Raw genomic sequence first — 13,775 nt, 5'->3', positions numbered from 1 at the left:
CTAAGTAACAGAAAAGGCAATGAATTTATGTTCAAGGTATTTTAAAATGAGAAAATACCATGAGAATTGGTTCCCTTTCAGGAGGTGATCAATGGGTCCTTTCTATCATTCTGGACAGTTTTCATTTATTATTTCTTAAAATAGAGTATCTAGATTCTTTTTTTAAATAATTGTGGTTATTAGGAAATCTAATGACTCTTTAATGAGCTCTTCTTTACTTATTTTCTAGTTCAATTCTTTTCAAACTTCTGATTTTGTTCCAGTATTTCCTGCTGTCTTATGGAATCACTGATTTCTAGTTTTCAAGGAGTCTGTTTCTTGTATGAAGTTTAACACTTTCTCTTTTAGATTATTTATTCTCCTTCTAATTCTTTCCTCCAGGGGAAAGAATTTTTCATTTTCTACCATTTTTTCACTTTTACTCATCATTTAGACACTTATTAAGTTCTTGCAGAAACCATTCTCCCCTCTCCTTTGTTCTGGGGTCATTTAACCTTTCTTTAGGAAGATCTCTAGATTTGGAATATTTTTTAATGCTGGTCAGTGTTTTGTTTTTTTAGAAATTCATTTCCAGTTTTAGTTCCTAAAGTGGAGTTTTATGACAGAGTTAGGCTCTACTTCCTGTTGCACTTTTGAGTGGGGTATCAGCCCTTCTTAATCTTGCTCTGGGTCCACTGTATTCCTGTGCTGATCTCAACTTCCCAGGGTTAAGTAACCCCTATAGATCTCTGAGTTTTAAAACACCGAATCTTTGGGGTCCATGATACCTGGGTTCAAATTCTGGTTCTGCTACAATGTGTATAACCATGGGCAAATGCAGCCTTGCTTTCTTTAGTTGCAAAATGTGGGTAACAGTACTAGCATTACCTCCTTCACAAGTTTTTATTTTATTTTTTGGAGAAAAGTTCCTTGAAAATATTCACACCATATATGTGCATAAGTTGTTTTTTTTTTTAATAAAACTTATAGATTGGTTTATAAACATCTTGTTAATGATGACATCCTTTTTACCCCTGAGGTACAAAATGAAACCAAATTTTGTTTTTAGCTGACTCTTGAAAAGCAAAGTCATCTTGTGAGGAGAAAAGTATTCTCTCTCTGGCATCCTAGAGAAGAGTGTTAGGGAGTCTCAGAGCCTCTGGGCCTCAGCGCCCTGGTCAGAGAGCTGTGGTGCCACATTGACCACTTTCCAGTGCTGTTCTCTAGGCCTTCCAAGGTTCCAACGATGGTGCTTCCTGATTGCCCTGGGGCTTCTTGAGGAACCCTCTGCTCCAAATACAGTAGCATCTGGAAATAGAGCCTTGAAGGCACTCTTACAATGTATCAGATCCATCTCTGGTGATGCTAGGAAGCTACCCTTTGAGAGCACCATCTTTGCTGACAACCTCTTTTCCTATTGCCCTTGGGCATCTCACTGACTTCTTAGAGAGTTCTGGTGTGGAAGAAGTCATTTATTATGGTTTCTTATTTTATTTTTTAGTCATTACTCATTCTAGTGTGAACTTCAAGGTTTTATTGGAATAGGTGTGTGGGAGCTGGGCAATCTGCCCATTGGCTCCCATTTAGTCATGAATCTTGGCTGGAACTTCTGATGCTATAAGAAGGAAAAAGATCAAAAGGAATCCTTTAAAAAATGACTGAGAAGATACCATCAATTACCAACCTATACATGTAATTTTTCAACTCTATAAAAATCTTTATGATAATGGTCTATGTGCACATGTAAGGTATCCTTGATGGAAACATGAGAAAAGAACTAAGAAACTTTCACAGACGATTCCTTATAGTGGAATGTATTTTCAGTCATGTAAGTGATGTGTAGAGGACATAAAGCTCCATTGTTCCTATAGTCCATTGATTGTTTTTAAAGAGGCACTTAACTCAATAGAACAAAATGCATTTTTAAATGTTCTCCTTAAACCATGTATCTCCAACTTTTATATTAAAATCATATATAAAATTTATGACAACTGTAACCACAATGAAAGCTTTCTTAAATGATCTACTGAACATCATCAAGCAAAGCATAAAGCAGAGAGATGGATGCTTTTGTAAGGTAGACATTAATGTCATGGAAGTGGTCTTATACAAAGTCCAAAGAGAAGAGAGATTTCCTATTGACTGTAGGCACTGCTATTCACATTTACACATTGGACTCCCTGCATTGAGTCCCTGAATAGTATAGAGCCTCCTCAGGGAAATCTATAATCATTTTTCAAAGATTAATATAGGAATGTACATGGTAGAATCCAAATGGATGAAAAATGCATATTTCCCAGATTATAACGTGTAGTTGGATGGGCAGCCCATTGAGGTAGTCCATAAATGTGTTGATTCTGGACAAATAATATGGCTGAGTAATGAGATGGATCCAAAATTGAATAGGAGTGAGAAATTGGACTGCATTCCATCTGGGAAATTATGGGTTGATTTCAGTGATCTCAAGCTGTTCCCCTGATACAAAAGCCCTTATCCTAAAACCATTGAGTTTTTTTCTTATATATACCTGTGGCAATGAATCATGGACCACTTCTATTTCAGAAGAATCAGAATTGCAGACCCAAAGGACAATGGAGAGATGCAAAACGAATATGAGGAGGCTGTAGCAAACTACCAACCATAGTTTTCATGAAAAGTAGCCCAAAAGACTGTGGAGACATATTGTTCATAAAAGTAGGAAGCTCACACAGTGAAAGTGAGAGGATGACAGATGGAGAGCACACATATTTTTCTGGTTATCTTTAAAAGTCTTCCAGTTCATTTGATGGGTCATCTAAAGAGAATTTCCTGAAAGACATAATGATCATCATAGGATGAGAAATATGAAGGAGATGTAATTTGTTTCAGTGGAGGGAACGTCTGGGTCAATGAGATCAATCATTCAAACAAAATATACTTACTAAGCACCTATTGTGTTATAGATACTGTACTAGGCTGTGTATGAAAACAGAAGTGTTAAAATATCCAAATATATAGACAAGAACTCCTAAGCCTCAGAGTTGTCCAGCAAGGGAGCGAATTGTCTTGACCTGGACATCTTCAGGTGAAGGCTGCATGGAGTAGAGGTGACTCTTAATGAATTAGATTAGAACAACCTCTGAAGTCCTTGTACCTTCTGAGATTTGATGGTTCTGTAACTGAAATCACTTGGAACAAGGAACTTTGTCATTTGCATGCAAAGTTGAACTAAGTGGTTCTGAAAATCCTTGAAAACAATCTGAATTCTTAAGAATGATAAATGCTACATGCATAAATTAAAAAAAATATGCTAGTGGCTATAATACTTTTAATGACCCTGAACTTCTCCTTAGAACAAAGCATTTTTTAACACCAATATGCTCCCAGTGACATCGCCTATGTAAAAGTAATGGAACACCATTAGCCTTTGAAGGCCTAATGTCAAGGATTTCCCAAAGGGAGATGGGAAGGAATTTCATTGCCTTGAGCAAGTTACTGCACATTATAAAGAAGGGAAAAAAATATGATCAGCCCTGTGTCAGTTGTAAGGAATAACTGATGGACAGCCCATGGGAGCTGTTGGTATCCACACTAGTGCTAAACCATGTCAGCATTTCATCTTTGCAAACAAATGACAAAGCTCATCATTCTAAATTATTTCTCTGATCCAGTCATAGAGCCTCAGAATTGGCAGAGAGTTTAGAGGTTGTCTAATCTAACTCACATTTGAATAGGTATCATTTCCATTAAAGAAGACTTTCATGAAATATTGGGTGGATTCTGAGAGATGGGATTTCCAGGAGTCATGAACAAGAGCAGCAGGGGTGGGTACGCATGGATGAGTTGTAACTGGCACCATAGAAGGGAATACTCACACTCAAGAGATACCAGATTCATTGAAGTTTTGGTGTTTGGATAATGTCATTGTAGAGATCAGGATATTCCAATGAATCAGATTTTGTCCTACAAAACATAAACACTAAAGTTAGGGGACACAGTGGGTGAGAGTCCAGGACTTGGAGTCAGGAAAATCCAAGTTCACATCCTACCTCAGATGCTTAAAAGATGTATGACCTAGGAAAATCACTTATCCCTTTCAGCCTCAGTTTTCTTATCTGTAAAATCAGGGATAATGCTACCTACCTTATAGGGTAGTAAGAGTCAACTGAGATCATACATAGACATTGTTATTAAAAACTTAAAGAACTACATAAATGTTAGCTGTGATAATGATGATGATGATGATGAATGAATGAAACCTGAGTCAGCACAGGAAATCTCTAATAGCAGCACTGACCACATCCAGAGAATGAGAACTAGAAAGGAAAGGTTCTTCTGGATTACTGAAACATTTGAAGACATTCACACTTAGATGAAGGAGCTTCCCTTGACAAATTTCCATGGGTTCAAAGTACTCTGCAGATATATGGTTGGCTATTGGCCTGCTTAAAGAGGACCAAAATGACATCACTATGTTGGAATCAAGTTACAGTGCATCTAACTGTGGCTGAACAGACCAATACGAGCTCAGAATGCTCTACCACAGGTCAGGAACAAATAAATAGTCCATGTGAACATTTGGGGGTGGATTCTCTAAATTTAATATCCTATATTTCCTTTGAGCTATTTTAATTCTGCTTCATTCATGGAGCACAACACCTTCTCTGATGTGGGCATGCCATGCTGAGTAGTCCTGTGCCAGTGTCTCCCATGTCATACAATCAATTTCTAAGTTCTTAATAGAGACCTTGAGAGTGTTGTATAGCTTTCTCTTACCACTATGCGAATGCTTGCCCTGTGTGAGTTCTCCATAAAATAGTCTTTTTCACAAGTATACATTTGGCATTCTGACAATGTGGCCGGCCCATGGTAGTTATTCTACCTGCAGTACAATTTGAATGCTTGGCAGTTTAGTTCAAGTGAGGACCTCAGTGTCTGGTATCTTATCCTTCCAGGTGATCTTCAGAATCTTCCCAAGACAATTCAAATGGAAGTGATTCCGTTTCCTGGCATGGCATTGCTATACTGTCCAGATTTCACAAGCATACAGCAATTAGGTCAGCACAATGGCTCTGTAGACCTTCAGTTTGGTAGTCAGTCTCCAATACTTTTCCATACTTTGCTTTGGAGGCTCACAAACACTGAGTTAGCTATGATAGTATGCGTCAACTTCATTGTCAATGTGTACATCCCTGGAAAGTACACTATCAAGGACTTATCCACAGCATTCAAAACTTCTCCATTTGTTGTAAGTGTTCCACGTCTGGATGGTGTGGTAGTGGCTGATGGAGCACCTGTGTTTTATTGGTGTTAATTATCAGGCTGAAATTAGCACAGGCAGCAGAGAATTGATCTATACTCTGTTGCATCTCAGCTTCAGAGGCTGCACTGAGTGCACAATCATCTGCAAACAGAAAATCATGCACCAACACTCCCTCCACTTTGGTCTTGGCTTGTAGTCTTTTCAAGTTGAAGAATTTACCATCAGTGCAGTAGCTGACCTCTATGCCTTGTTCATCCTCAGGTGTATAATTAAACTCAAAACCCTAGTTCATGAACCTCTTTGGATGTACTTACATTTGTCAGTCAGAGACCTCATTTAGATCAAGGAAAAAATATCTAATGAAATAGAATAATAAAGAAAGTAACAGCAGAAAATTTCCCTCTTCTTTTCCCCTTTATTACTATTTTTTCTTTTCCCCTTTAAATAAAGGTCATAAGGATAGGAACTAGATCTTTGATTTCATTAGAGAACTTCTCCAGGAGGAAATTCCCTTTGCTTATGTCAGTTGGCAAGTTTTCTACAACTTACAGTCTTAGAGAGTTACCTAAAACACTGAAGAGTCAAGTGACTTGCCTAGGGTCACACCACCTGGTATTGTCAGAGGTGGTACTTGAAAGATACTACCATCCTCTGAAAACATATTGGATACATGCAAAACACATGCATAAGAGAGGCAGACACAGGGAGAAATATGAGCCCAAGGTAGCTGCATTGTGTGGAAAGGCACTTTACGCCTCTGGTGCTGTAGGATTGCTGTTGTCTTCAGGTGAGGTCGTGCTGTTCCCATAGTTGTTTCCCATTGGTTTTACTATCAGTGCCTAGAGAATTTCTGCTGATCCTATGGTCATTCTTGGGCATTATCACTGTCTATATGTTTTTAGAGTGTTTCTCTGCGACTAGTTTCTGGTATCAACAGGAGTCTTCAGTTGAGGTACTCTCTTCCCTACAATAAGAAGAGTAGGGTTTACTACTTCATTTTTAGTGTGGGGCTTGGAGGAGAAAACTTCAGTTCTTGCCATGAGAGAGGCAAAATCCATTTGGGTGGAGTCAAGACAGTGGAGTAAAAGCAGGGAATTGCTTGAGCTCTCCTCCAAATCTCTTCAAATACCTATAAGAATAACTCTAAACAAATTTTAGAATAGCAGAACCCACAAAATGACAGAGTGAAACAAATTTCCAGCCCAAGACAACCTGGAGGGTCAACAGGAAAGGTCTGTTGCCCTAGACTGGGAGAGGAGCACAGTCCAATGTGAGCTGTACCAGCACAGACCAGGCCCCAGCAAATCCTGAGTAAACCTCAGTGTACTGAGTCGCTGTCAGCTTTGATAGTTTCCAGACTTCTCAATCCACAAATATCAAAGACAACCTAGAAGGTCAGTAGGAAAGGTCTGTGGGACCTGGGTGAGAGAGGAGCAAGGTCTGGTTCTAGGCCCAATCCAGCAGTTGTGGCAGCAGCAGGGGCTGCTTCTGGAGTTCTTAGCCCACATATGGTAGGGGAATCAAGAGGCTGATCAGAGGGGAATTGCAGGAATCTCATTACTGGCACTAAGGTAGGATTCTCTTGCTTTACCTGTGCTTGCAATCCTGGTGGTAGTACTAGTGAAAAAAGGAGCACTGGCCTGACAGAGCTTGTGGTGGTGATGGGGAGTGAATTCTCGTCACAGTTCCAAGGTAGAAAAGAGTGCTTATGGTGACTCACAGACCAGAACATAGACCAGGAGAGGAGTAAATACCTCTCTTTTAATCATACCACTTCAGAAGAACTGAAAATTTACAGATCCTTAGAAATATCTCTGAAAACAGCTGCACAAAACTCCTGAAGCTTGGGATAATACAACCTCCACACTGGAAACAGAGACCTACCTTAACAAAGAACTAAAACATCAAGTAGTTGGCTGAGGAAATGAGTAAGCAGTGGGAAAAAAAAATCAGACTATGGAATCTTACTTTGGTGACAAGGAAAATCAAAACATACAACCAGAAGACAACAATGTCAAAACTCCTCCATCCAAAGCCTTCAAGAAAAATATGAATTGGTCACAGATCATGGAAGAGCTCAAAAAGGATTTTGGAAATCAAGTAAGAGAAGTAGAGCAAAAAATGGGAAGAGAAGTGAGAGTGATACAAGAAAACTGAGTCAACTGCTTACTAAAGGGGACCCAAAAAATGCTAAAGAAAATAACACTTTAAAAATAGACTAACTCAAGTGGCAAAAGAGGTCCAAAAAAGAAATAAGGAGATGAATGCCTTAAAAAGCAGAATTGGCCAAATGGAAAAGGGGGTCAAAAAGCTCACTGATGAAAATAATTCCTTAAAAATTAGAATGGAGCAAATGGAAGCTAGTGACTTTATGAGAAATCAAGAAATTATAAAACAAAACAAAAAGAAGGAAAAAATAGAAGACAGTGTGAAATATCTCTTTGAAAAAACCACTAACCTGGAAAATAGTTCCAGGAGAGATAACTTTAAAATTATTGGACTGCCTGAAAGCCATAATAAAAAAAAAAAGAGCCTAGACATCATTTTTCAAGAAATTATCAAGGAAAACTACCCTAATATTATAGAACCAGAGGGTACAATAGATATTGAAAGAATCCACCATCTGCCTACTTAAAGAGATCCCAAATGAAAAACTCCCAGGAATATTGTAGCCAAAATCCAGAGTTCCCACGTCAAGGAGAAAATATTGCAAGCATCCAGAAAAAAACAATATTGTGGAAACAATCAGGATAACACAAGATCTAACAGCTTCTACATTAAGGGACTGAAGAACTTGGAATATGACATTCCAGAAGTCAAAGGAGCTAGGAGAGAGGCAAACCCCTCGATAGAACTGTCAATAGACTAAGAAGAAATAAATAGTTGCTTTGTCTCCCCAACAAAAGGAATACGTTTATTCTCAGAATCTTGGCTGTGCGTAACTTTTCTCTTTTGCTGGAGTGTCTTCAGTCTTCAGTCTCTGCCTCTGGATAAACAGGGTATCTCATCTTCCTGTGCCACTGGAGGACACACAATATTCAGAACTGCAATGGATCCCTTTCTTTTATGGAAGAAGATACCCAGGTACAGAAATGGTGAGGGACTTGTGCAGGGTCCCCAAAGCATGGAAGGAGCAGAGCTGAGAATGTCATACTATAAGCTCCCAGCTCTTTCCATGGCTTGCACTGCACTGTGGGGCCCTAGCAGGGGTGATGTCCAACAGTGGAGTTTGAACTGATGAGGCTTTCCTGAATTTTCTCAGGTCTAGGGCTCTAGTTATGTCTTCATGGTAAACAAGGAACTCAACAAGGCTCATTAACAATTAAGGAATAAGTGACTGGCATGGGATAGAATCTGGTTCATATCAGCCTCAGAGTGATTTTATTTCTCTCTAAAAAAGTATGACTTTTGGGGAAGATGTATGTCACAGGCCAATAAGCCAAAGCAAAGTGGAAGGGGAGGGCCTTTTCTTTTTCTTTTTAAATACTGTACTAAGCTCAGTTCTCACATCAGCATTCTCTGCCAAATTGGCTTTGGCACAGCCAAGAATGCCTTGGCAAACAATTTTAATTTCCCAAGAGCAACTTCCTGGTTCTTAATTAGTCCTTTCATTCTAGCACTCGATGTCTATATTTAACTGCACTCTGTTAGAGGTGGCCTCTGTCCTGCCAGGACTTCCAGAGGAGAAAGTAGTTGATTCTGCACAGGATTAAGGCTAAGCAAGTGGAAATTGGAGGTGATTGTGTACATAATTGAGCCCCCTTCTCCAGACCCTGCAATTCCATTAATTGGAGTGTGTATAGAAGGGGCTGAAATATCCAGATTGTTTACAATTGTTGCCCAAAAGCGCTGTATCATTGTCAAAGGTTCCTGGCCAGTGAAGGCAACCTGATCAGGGCAGACCTTATGTTTGACAGCATTGGAGGTGGAAGGAGAATCATTATGGAAGCTCAGATTGATTAAGCACTCTGTGAAGCTTCAGAAATAGAGAGAGAAAGTAGGCAGAGAACTAACTTTCCCAGAGTCAGGAAGACCTAACCTTATCTTATCTGTACTGTGACACATACTGGTAGGTGACCCTGGGCAAGTCACTTAACTTGTGTTTATTGAACTTAACCTTTCAGTGCTCTAGGAAACTCAAGACTCAGTTACAGAGAAGATGTTGATCTGAAGTGATTGAAGAAATTTTCTGTATTATAGTTCATAAAAGCCCATCTGATCAAAATAAAAATCTTAAAATGTTTTCTTCTCTACAAAGTAAGGGGTGGAAGCAGGGGCATGCTAGACCTAGATCCTTCTGGCTTAAGCTGATTGTTAAATTTTCAGCGTGAGCATTTACCCCTTGAAATCTTCAAATGCTACAAATCAGTGCCTGATTTATTGTTTAGTTGATTTTCTAGACTTAAAATGATAAAGAAAATGTTAATAACATGTTAAATGAGAATTTAACATATTAAAATGTTGATTTAATTATCATTTTAATAAACATTTACTAAAATATTAAAATTTTGTACATTTTTTTGCAGTCTTTTAAATATTTAATGTCACTTGCTTGGGTACAAGCATTATTTTACATAGGTGGAAACTGAAGTTTTGAAATAACTTGCCCAAAGAGACACAGCAAATATATGTGTATGTCCATACATATCCATGCACATGTATTATACATACATAATACATATGCGTATACATACATCATACATACACACATATACACATACATGTATACACATATATAAACAATACAATACGTATATATATATATACATACACACATATATGTGTATGTGTGTAGTATGTGTAGTAATTCAAGGACCTGAACCCAGGTTCTTGAGTTGAGAATTCAGAACTCTTTCCATTGCAACATATTGTCCTCATGAAATGAAATTTGAATTGAAAGGATGGCTAGCATAGCTGGGAACTCTTTGGGGAGGAAGTAGGAATTGGGGAATAGGGAGAATAGGGAAGGATATAACAGGAACAGTTTCAAGCAAGTATCATAAGATCTAGAAGCTGAAAAGACCTTAAAGGTCATGTGGTACCTCCTTCTCTTACCTCCTGAACAAGTCTTACAGGTGAAAGTAAGGGAAAGGAAAGGGCTATACCCATTTTGCTGTCTGTATGATTCAATTAAATTCAAATGAACAAGCATTAATTAAGCACCTACTGCATGCTGGGCTTCAGCCTAGATGTTGATGACACCAAGTCAAAGTCAAAGGCTTTACCCTCAAGGGACTGCGTAATGATGCCCGAGGGACACTTACTGAATGTAAACTTAGTGATCCAAAGCCTGGTTGGTAGCAATTACAAATAAAAATAATACTGGATATTTATGTACTGTGTTAAGGTTAGCAAAGTATTTTAGATACATTATCTTATTTCACCATCACAAAAACACCATAAAGTAGATGCTGGAGTTGTTGTTTATTTCTATTTTCCAGGTGAGAATGGGAGACTCAGAGAGGTCACATGATTACCCAGCCAGGATTACAAAGCTGGTAAGTATTGGAGGTAGTACTTGAACATGCATCCATTCTTCCTCACTTGATATTAATGATGGGAGGGTCATTGGCGGAGGTTATCGCTGCTCTTATATCTTCCAAGAATCTTGCATGATAATGATAGGATAACAGCAGAAAACTACTGGCTGTGTCATTTGGTCATAAGGACTAGAGGTTGTCATAGCTGCCCTTCTTTTCCTCCTCCAATAATGTATATAATTATTGGTTAACAATGGTAAGCTTCCAGTAGAATGTAAGTTCTTTGAACTGCTAAGGGCTGGGTTGTTGGTTTTTTTTCTTTTTGCCTTGGTATTCCTAGTACCTACCTAAGTGCCAGGTGTATAAAAGTGCTTTAATAAAGGCTTACTCTTGTTTTAGATTGGATTGCCCCGTTGTGGAACTGCCTGATGAGGAAGATAATTTACAGAAACTAAGAGTTGGAAGGGTCCTCCGATATTATGTCACCCTGAAGAAAAGTACCCTTTATAAGAAATCTAATGCATTATCATCCAGCTTTTGTTGGAGAGATCAGCACAGAATTAAAACACTGCACTTCTGAACAGCTCTAATTGTTAGGAAGTTTTCCACACTTCAAGGCAGAAATCTGCCTTTTTTTGACTTCCACCCAGTGTGCCTAGTTCTACTGTCTGGGGCTAAGCAAATCAGATTTATAATCAGAGGACTTGAGTTTAAATTGTGACTCTGACATACTATCTGTGTGACCTTAGGTAAGTCTTTACAAGTTTCAACCTACGTTTCCTCCTCTGTAAAGCAAAAGATCTGGATTAAGTGAGCTCTAAGATTCTTTCTAGGCAACAGGGTGGTGAAGTGGATAGAATGCCAGTCCTGGAGTTAGGAAGACCTGAGTTCAAATCCAGCCTTAAAACACTTGTTAGTTGTGTCACCTTGGCCAAGTCACTTCACCCTGTTTGCCTCAGTTTCTTCATCTGTAAAACAAGCTGGAGAAGGAAATGGCAAACTACTACAGTATCTTTGCCAAGAAAACCCCAAATGAAGTCACAAAGAGTATGACACGACTGAAAATGATTAAAAAAAAACAAAAAAAGATTCATTCTAGCTCTAAATATATGTGACTAGTGTGTTTTATAGACCTGAGGCTGGAAGGAACTGAAGAGATCATTTAGCCCAAGCTCTAGATGACTCCTAATGTCTTGTGCTTCTCACATGCTCAAAGACTGCTTTGATATTGCCCCCAATAATAGGGATGATTGAGGGAAGGAAAAAAGTAGACTTGGGGAGACATGAGGAGTGGGAAACACTCAAAAACTTTACCTGCTTTCCAGCGTTGCTCAGGACTACCCCTATAGGACAGGTGATCCCCTGCTTCCATGCTTATGCCCCTCAAGTCTAGAGTTCTTTCTCTCTTCTCCTCTGTCTCTTGAAATCCCTACTTTCTAACCAGACTCATTAAAGTGGCAACTCCGAGTACACACCCCACCCTCAATTTCAGAGAACTTTCCCTCCAAATTTCAGGGTATTTATTTTTTATATGTTTCGTATTTATTTTTTGTGTGTCTAACAACAGACCTCACTAGGACTGGGGTATTCATTATCTTCCAGAAACTTATCCCTCAGTTCTGGGTTCAATAGGATTCTAGGTTTAGTCCTAAGAGAACCTGATCTCCAACAAGAGTGGTCATGGTCCTGATATGGAAATAGGTTTTACATGATGGCAAGTAAACAACCTATATCAAATTGCTTGCCATCTTAAGAAGGGGAGCGGCAACGGAGGAAGGGAGAAAAATTGGAACTCATAATCTTGTAAAAAAATGAATGTTAAAAATTGTCTTTATATGTAATTGCAAATACACTATTTTAAATGTTTTTTTAAATTAATTTAGTTTTAGTTTTCAACCTTCATTTTTATCCGATTTTTGAGTTCCAAAACTTCCCCCCTTCACAAGATTGAATGCAGTTTCATACAGGTTATACATGTACAATCATATTAAACATATTTCCACATTGATCATGTTGTGAAAGGAGAGTCAGAACAAAAGGGAAGCACCTTGAGAAAGAGAAAACAAAGCAGCAATAATGACGACAAAAAGAGAAAATGAGTCTGCTTCCATCTACAGTCACTCCACAGCTCTGCCTCTGGATGTGGATGGCATTTTCCATCATGAGTCTTTTGGAATTGACTGAGATCGTTACATTGCTGAGAAGAGCTAAGTCAATCAAAGGTAATCACAGCATAATATTGCTGTTACTGTATATGGTATTCTCCTGATTCTGCTTATTACATTCAGCATCAGTTCATGTAAGTTTGGGAAAAAATATCATTAAAAAAAGTGGTCATACTTTTAAAAATTGTCTCTGGTTCTTTATGTTCCATCCCTAGAGCCTCAAGAAAAAAATCACTTAAAGTTTAGATATGAACAACTCATATTTAGGGCATCCCCCCAAAAGGAGTAAGATGGTACTTAATGTACAGTGTACTCCAGGAATAAGAAAACTATTAGTTTCCTCCATATAAAAGAAAGCTTAAACCATAACAGATTCACAAGCACTCATTGATGAAGATATGTCAAGTCAGGTGGGAAATAGGGGTGGTGTTTCTTAAAAGATTAGAACCTGGGATATTATTGACTCTGAAGCATGGGTATTTTGCTTTCACCTCAACTCTGCACTGTCTAAACAACTTTCTCAAGTTCGATGTCTTCTACCAGGCCAGGCCAAAGCTTAAAGCTCATCCTCTATCAGTGGTCAGTTTTTCCTCTAAAAAGCATTGTAATGGCTATAAGGAGATTTTCCCATAGGGCAATGAGCACTAATTGAAGAACTCAGGAGCTCTCAAATTCCCTAGGTAGCTAGTCTATCTCCCACGAGCCCTATTTGGTCACTTATACTCAAGGAAAGAAATATAAAGCAGGAGAAGCTGCTAGGGAGTCCAATTCTCAGCCTCAGGCTTATGTGGGCAGTACATTTCTTAGCTGTCATGTGCAATTAACTAACATAGACTCCAGGGCTGGGGAATTTGTGTGAGAGGGAAAGAAAAACATCTCACAAGAAGTCTCAGCGAGAGTTCCATGCTT

The sequence above is a fragment of the Notamacropus eugenii genome, chromosome 6, assembly GCF_028372415.1.
Source record: "Notamacropus eugenii isolate mMacEug1 chromosome 6, mMacEug1.pri_v2, whole genome shotgun sequence".
Classification (NCBI taxonomy): Eukaryota; Metazoa; Chordata; class Mammalia; order Diprotodontia; family Macropodidae; genus Notamacropus; species Notamacropus eugenii.
Note: the sequence above shows the minus strand (reverse complement) of the source record.